Source organism: Olea europaea, chromosome 1, assembly GCF_002742605.1.
Source record: "Olea europaea var. sylvestris chromosome 1, O_europaea_v1, whole genome shotgun sequence".
NCBI lineage: Eukaryota > Viridiplantae > Streptophyta > Magnoliopsida > Lamiales > Oleaceae > Olea > Olea europaea.
The window spans coordinates 33090874-33098863 of NC_036237.1; the positions used below are offsets into that span (position 1 = coordinate 33090874).

General features: G+C 35.5%; 2 long non-coding RNA genes across 3 annotated transcripts; both read left to right on the plus strand.

Annotated features, from left to right (window-relative positions):
* Positions 1–2067, plus strand: LOC111401760. The gene is made up of 2 exons (XR_002704098.1): positions 1–40; positions 549–2067. It is a non-coding gene; the product is annotated as an uncharacterized LOC111401760 (long non-coding RNA).
* A 2230-nt stretch (positions 2068–4297) lies between these two features.
* On the plus strand, positions 4298–7983 carry LOC111401763. Of its 2 annotated transcripts, XR_002704100.1 has the most exons (6): positions 4298–4735; positions 5467–6295; positions 6382–6729; positions 7076–7431; positions 7515–7727; positions 7823–7983. It is a non-coding gene; the product is annotated as an uncharacterized LOC111401763 (long non-coding RNA). The 2 variants fall into 2 exon arrangements; XR_002704099.1 differs by having other exon boundaries at positions 6382–7431.
* Positions 7984–7990: the final 7 nt, after the last annotated feature.

Consider the following 7990-nt stretch of genomic DNA (forward strand, 5'->3'; position numbering starts at 1 on the left):
TCGTTCCGACCTCCGAACCGGCCTTCGTGAAACTAATCCGGTTCGTTGTTCAAAAATCATAATTACAATCCCGTGTACTCTCTTTTGTTATTTAAGATTTTATGTATTTTAACTAAATGAGATGGTTCTACAAATTTTGTTCTTGGTTAAAAAAAATAAAATAAAAATAAAAATAGTTACGCTTTTAGAGAGCAGAGTTGATGCGTTATTCATTTAAATCTTGTCTATGACTCATTCAGCATCACATTGGTTTCAATTCCAATTTCCGACATGGCTAAAACTGGAACTTCACGACATGTCCATCGCTAGATAAAGCAGTCTCAAGTTTTACCATTTTGATCTTGATTTAACTCATAATATACTGCTGCTTAGCCATTATATAAAATGTGCTGGAGTTTGTCTTCAACTGAGTTTCAACCTTTAATAAAGATACCACTATATTTGCACTGCTAACTTGTGAACCTCCTTAATTAGAATTTTCTGCCTTTTTTTATATATTTTTATATTTTTTATATATTTTTTTTATCCACGGTCCTTTTTGGCTTCAGGGAGAACATCATGTATGAATGTGAAACTATCCGCCCAGCCTACAGCCCATTAAGGTTGAGCTGCAGAACTTGTAAGTGCTAACAGAACCATGTTTTTGTATGCATTGGATGGGACCTTTGATTCTAGTTGCTCTCGGGTAGTCTTTATATGTTGATAGTATAAAGTAATATATTATGGTCCGATCTAAACGAGTAGCTCCGTAGTCATCTCTGTTCCGGAATATCTCTTCGATCAACTTGATTTTGAATTGGACAGGTTGATCTTGAATTATATTAGTCTCAATTTGAGCTTTTATTCAAGCCCAGGTGTTCAATTTTTGGATCAAGTCGGAACTCGTCAAAGACATCTTGAGTTGAAGTCAAGTAGCAAATAATTCGAGCACTTGAGTCAAACTCAAATATCTTATTTTCTTGAAAAGACAATGATTGTTTTATCAAAACATGGAGACTTTTAATCCAACTTTGTAGTTATTTGTTGTCTAGTTCGTTCGAAGCACATGTTCATGGTTGACGATTAACATGCATCTTTCACCATTGAACTGATCCTGAGAAAATTGTTGAAATTTTTACCAGCTTACAGCGCTCGGTCTAATTTGGGTTGGTTATGGATCCTGACATCCTATACAAGATTTATTCCCGCTTTGTTATCATTTATATTTCCAGTGATTTCAAGAGAGAAATATTAAAGTAATGCAATCTGAAATATATTGAACTCCATGCATATAGCATTTTTCAAAATAAATTAGACCGAGTTCAAAATATTGAATTATTAGTCCAAAATTTATTCAGTTCATAGGATGGTTTGAGTTTGTTGAACCAAAACCTGTCAGAATCAGATGATAAGAAGTCTGAACCAGGAGATCGATTCAACTTAGAACTCAATTCATCCTAAAATGTATCTTTTCCTTCTTTCAATCTGTCTGATTACTGTTTGATCTTGTTGTTTAACTAGCTTCCCCAAGTTTCATTGACGTAGATTTATCTAGGATTTTCCTTTACCAGAGAATTCGCAAGGGACCTGAGCTATATTTGTTGGATTGGGATTCCTTGGAGGTATTTCATATTTGTACACTATTCTGGATCTACGGTGGACAAAGCCAAATGCATAAGTAATGATGCAACAATTGGAAAACACTGTAAATCCTCTCTTCCATGCTGATGTTTACTGGTTTTTCTCCAACAATCCTGTGAAAGTGACTTGTATTGATCTTCCATCACTTGTAGCTGAAAGCCTAATTATTATTACATACAGTCTGCTTCTGATAAGTAACCATCAATTTCACATGCATTTCGCGTATGTTTAGTACTCAGTATTACACCCATTGGACTGTATAATGGATGTATTTTAGCTCATTTTTTGTAATACCTCCAAAAGCCTTTATAGTCATTAATTATGAAATTAAGACCTTTGTGTAAGAGGACGAAGGTTCGAGGACCAAAATATATATTGTCCAATATTTGATGGATTACACGTGCAATTTCCTAAACTATAGATCTATATATGAGCATGATTTTGATAGAGAATACTTAGATTTACTATATATGGAATGATTCTAGAAAAATGATAAATTTCCTTCTATGGCTGTGTGTGTATTTATATATTGGAAAGTAGCATAATTTCTATTTCTAATTAAAATAAAATTAAGGAAATTGGCATGAATTAAGAAGAATTATTTTTCTATATATATAATTAATATAATTACGTGTGTGTATATTTATGATTTATTGATTTATATTATATAATTAGTATAATTCATTACCTTATTTAATGCATAATTATAGGGACACTATTATGATACTTTCCTTTTAGTACTCCTAAATGCACCTATAAATACCACATATAAATCACATCCACAAACACTCATAAATTATTACTTTGTTGAAGAAATTTAAGTGTACTCGTACGAATTGCACTTTCAATATTTAAATTACGAAATTCAAGTTACGAAAATTCAAGTTATGATTATGATAATGTACTATATGTGTGAGTTCAAAGGATTGAAATTTAGTAGAGTTACGCACTAGAATTATAACAACAAAGTATGATTCTTAATTCCTGTGTCTCCCTATTATGTTATGATTTATACGAGAATTATGGACACCTTCTAAGTTCGGTTTTTAATTTCCATATCTCCTTATATGCTTTATGAATTTCCAAAAGTTTAAATAAATAATTATTTTGATCTAATTAAAATCGATAAATTAAAACACTCTTTTAATTTATCACCAATCGATGCTCGCCGTCCCAGATTGACATCTACCAATGTATCTGGGCAATACATGTGATAGAAAATGTCACGTGGTATGACAAAATCAAACTTGTTCATTTACCGTGAAACTATAATTCCTAAATTAATATGATATAATCAATTACGAGATATGGAAGTATGTCAATCCCAATTATCGATTATATCTTTCATTCCACTATTAAGTCAATATAAGTCGAAAACTCCTTTTTAACTTCTGAGTACACATTGGTCAATGATTTCGTTCTTGACTCAATTGAATGAATGAATTGTGGATCATAATCTCTTACTATCTAAGAGTAACGAATCATCTATTGGTCACTCACAACTTTCATACGATTCTTGAAATACCCGAGCGATGTCGTATTAGCAGCCCTTAGCAGAGCAACATCCAGCACTGTCAAAGTATGACCGTCTTCATATAAGATACTATGATGACTTCAAGTCAAATGACCAATTTCACTATCAAACGTTAGAGATTAACCACCGACACTCTGATAGTTATCTATGTGGAATCTCCCAATGGGTCTTCAATGTTTTGTTTTATAACAAAATATTCACGCGTTCATTTAAGTGTCACCACACTTTAGCTTGTGAGATTAGCTACTTATTTCACAAGTAAGAAATGTCACACCTGGTAGTCTATCCGTAATAACGATATCCATATCTCGTTATTACTTACGACCATGGATTATTTAAGATCCAATATGTAATTTGTATCTCACAATCACAACTTCTTATAATTAACAAATTATTGAAACTTGAATATACGAACTCTATTATTTAATATTATTTATCAGAATGTTAATTTAAATAAATAATAGATCTTGCCAAAAATAAATACATTAAACATATTAAAAGTGTTTATAACCTAAATCGCTTAGACCTAGGGCATAACACTTACATGTACATTGCCCAAAAAATGCAGTGTGAACAACCAATGCAGTGTTGCATAGCAAAAATTCATGTTGAAATAATTCGCTCATCATGGACAATATTCCACACTTGATCTCTTTTGTCCTCGACTCCTCGATGATAGCAGGACGAACCAATGCGTGTTCTCCTAAGCTTGTTGGAGAAGATGGGGTCGGTGTTTACACACCTAGGTTTGATGATATCTTCACTCGGGCTCAACAATGAAAAGAGTCGAGGTATTGTTGAAGGTATTTTTGTTCACCAGCAGAGTACCATGATTGGAGTATTCATAATGCTGATCATAGTCAAGAGTTCTGTACAAGCTCTGCCTGCCGACTCTGTCTCAAGCTTTTCGAGTTGGACTCTGTAAACTGAGTGTTCATTTGATATTTTTGGGCTTTTTCTTATTTTATTTTACACATTTACATATGTGGAAATTATAGAATTCCAGATATTTGGAGATCACAGTGCAAGAGTCAGACTCCAAAGTTGTTTATGCAAATCTTAGGTTTTAATTTAATTATTATATATTTAAATATTAAATAATAATTTAAATTTTAAACGATATGTATTGCAACTGCCGTATTTCCTTAAATATCGCAATTCAAATTTTAATTATGATAACTTCCATAATAAACCATTTCATCTATCTCTTACTCTCTCTCTCTCCCAATCTCTCAATCCTCTACACGGTTCCTCTCAAGTGTCGAAATTTCCCCATTTCATCTATCTCTCACTCTCTCCCCCAATCTCTCAATCCTCTACACCATTCATTCATTTCACTTCCGGCAAATTAGAATACAAGCCACGTCCGGCCACATCAAGTATTATATAATACAGTCGACCATTTTTGCCCTAATTTATGTGACATCTGAAATGGAGAAGTCGAAGGCCACGAAGTTGGTTATCAATGTCGAAGATACTTCCGAACGTAGAAGCAAGAGAAAATCCGAGGTTAGCTCCAAAAAAACACCACCTAATAAGCAACCAACGTCTCGGACTGCGAAGAAATTGCGCTCGAAAAAGGTAATTATCATTTTAGGTATTTATTGTTATGATTTTATTGGCAAACATGTTGATGGAATTCATGGATTAAAAGCATTGAAGTCTTATGTAATTTTTGCGACGTTTAATCGGCTGTAATTGTTGGCTTAGGGTTCTTAGTACCAATATTGGGCGTGACCTAGATTTCTCCTGAAATGTGGCTTAATTACATAACAAAAAGTATGTCTGTGACCTCGCCATTATCAATATGTGACCGAGGGAGTTATGAATGTGTGGCTTTAATGATTGTTGCATGTGGCTTGATTGTTGAAGTTGTTGATTTATACATCTGTGACCTTATTCATTATGAAAAACGATGCCTACATTCACCAAGATGTCAAACTGTGACTGTGGCTTATATGGTGTGTGGCTTGACTGCACAACATAATGTATGCTTGTTAATGGTTTGTAACATGATTTGAGAATAGTTATGTGGCTTTATTGCATAACAATACATACCTATGTGATCTCATTCAGTTGAATATAGAACACGATACTTATGGCATGTGACCATGATATTCTTCTGTGACCAAGTTTTGTTGTTAATATGAGGCCTGGATTCATAGCATTACACATGCCTGTGACCATATTATTTCTGGTTATACAACAATGTGAATGTATCTGTAGCCTGAGTGCACAGTTGCATACATCTAACTGTGTGTGATTTCCCTACATATATTTAACATTGGGTCTTTCTAAACAATTTTTTGCAGGATTGGCGATTCATCATATCAAAGGAACGATGGGATTACGACTTCGGTCAGCAAGGGTGTGCTTTCGAGTATTCAAGCAAAATTATCTGACCGACAGAAGCTCATTATGAGGGGAACATGCTTTGCCCATTTTCTCGACTGCCAATTACATTGTGGTACAACCGCAATTAATTCATTACTTCCTCTTGCAGTAGGCCCATCAACCTAATTCTGAAGAGATGTGGTTTTTAGTTGTTGGGCATTATGTTAGATTCTCTATAACTGAGTTTTGCATAGGCACGGGACTGAGATGTTATGGCAATAGTGACACGGCCATTTTCGAAAATAGACCGTCATACCTGAAGAAAAAGTACTTTTCTCAAGTGGATACTGTGACACACGAAGACGTGAAGTCCACATTCATATCTGCGTGCCAAATGCCGGATCTGGATCTTGTTGAAAGTCTCTCGGATCGTAATGTTGCACTCATTAGTATCATGTACTTCATTACTGCCTACTTATTTCCTGGAGATTATAAGAAAGTGGTTGACAATTACTTGTTCACGCTTGTTGAGGACTTCCTTGCGCTGAATAGTTTCCATAGGGAAAGTTGCTGTTTGAGATTACCTTGAGTTCTTTGAAAGATGCTTTGAGTCGACAAATCGCACACTATAGGCTACAAGGTATGTTGGTAGCCTTTCAAGCATGGATCTATGAAACCTTCCCTGACCTAGATAAAGTTATTGTCACAAGAGTATCAAGGACGCACCCTCGAATAAAAAACTGGAATGCAAATGAGCAACCTTCTGCATCTAAGTTAGAGGAGTTGGGCTGTTTCAACAAGCTTAATGTAATGTTTCAATAATCCCTATTCTGCTGATAGTTGAAGATATGGTAAAATTATTGTTCTCTAATCTTTATTGTAATGCAATGCAGATTGAAATATGTGACCTGGTACCTACTGAAGCTGAAATGGCAATGCCATACATGGATGGCGTGCAACATAACAAACCAATTCAACCAGAGTTGTCATGGGGCAGCCACCGAAAGGAAAGCAGGAAGGGAAAGTCCGTTAACCCTGCACACATGAGTAAAGAATCAGTGCCTTTGGTATCGGACATTGGTGTTAGACATGCTCACATTACAGATGATGATGACGATTTCGTGGATCCTTCATGACGATGTGAGGTGACATCCCATCAGGAAACACCCCGTGCTGATAAAGGCCTTTCAGGTCCCCAACATTCTCCAAACGAAGAACATCATGGAATGCAAGAGAGTGCTGTAAAATTCTATTCATGTCTGTTCGAATGTTTTCAAATTGTGGTCATAGTTCACTTAATACAAGTCACAATTCCTTTCTTTTGGTCACAGGCATGTTTTTGAAGGTTACATGTAACTATTTATCTTAATCAAGCTTCAACTAGTGGCCACAGTTCACTTGGTACAGGTCACAGTTCCTTTCTTTTGGTCACAGGCATGTTTTTGAAGGTCACATGTAACTATTTATCTTAATCATGCTTCAACTAGTGGCCACAGTTCACTTAGTACAGGTTACAGTTCCTTTATTTTGGTCACATGCATGTTTTTGAAGGTCACATGTAACTATTTATTTTAATCATGCTTACAGGTGCTTTACGATTTGAATGTGCAAATATCAGAAATGAAGTCACAGAATAAAGTATTAACCGTGGAGATGAACGCCATCAAGTCACAGATGTTGAGCCTCGACTCTGATCAGGCAAAAAAGATAATTGAAATCATCCTAATGTAAGGACAATTAAAACGTGACATGATCGAGATTAGGACAAACATGCAATTCATGTCTGAATCCGTGACTGCAATGATCTCAACCTCAATGGATGAGATTTTAAGGCATTCAATGACAGGAAAGGTTGTCCAGTTAATGAGTACGAAGAAATCGAAGCTGCTGTTGTTGGAGGTGAAGAAAGTCATGTTGTCGGAGGATTCGAGAAGATCGACGAGGTAGGTACATGATATGTTCAATCTATCTTTCACTGACCATAGTTACGATTTTCATGTCTCAAATTCTCCAATTTCACATACAGGTGGAAAAACTGCAACCTACTGTCGACGGGAAAGGGAAGGGAAAGGTCGACCCAACTGACGATGTTGCCTTTTCATGTAGTCTTCAACTGCCATCATTTGACCTGGGTATCGGATACACACAACCGGATGATTTGCAATCTACAGAAATTCAGAAGTAGGTAGATGCTGTCATATCTGATGTGATCACAGCATCCAAAAATGTTGACGAAGAGGTATTCAAATTATGCTTTTTTTGGTGTAATCTGCTAATCACACAATGAGTACATCGAATTTATATGAACTAAATGTGACCTTTTACAATTCACAGGGATCACCAACTCCTGAACTGGCTTCTGAATTACCAGTTAAGCGGGTTTCAAGGCTTGCGAGGATATTGAGGTCTCCATTTGTTGCCGGGGAAGGAAAGGTATCGCGGCATGACGGTAATGTTATTGTATTTGGAAATTATAAAGACCATGTTGAAGAAGCTGATAAA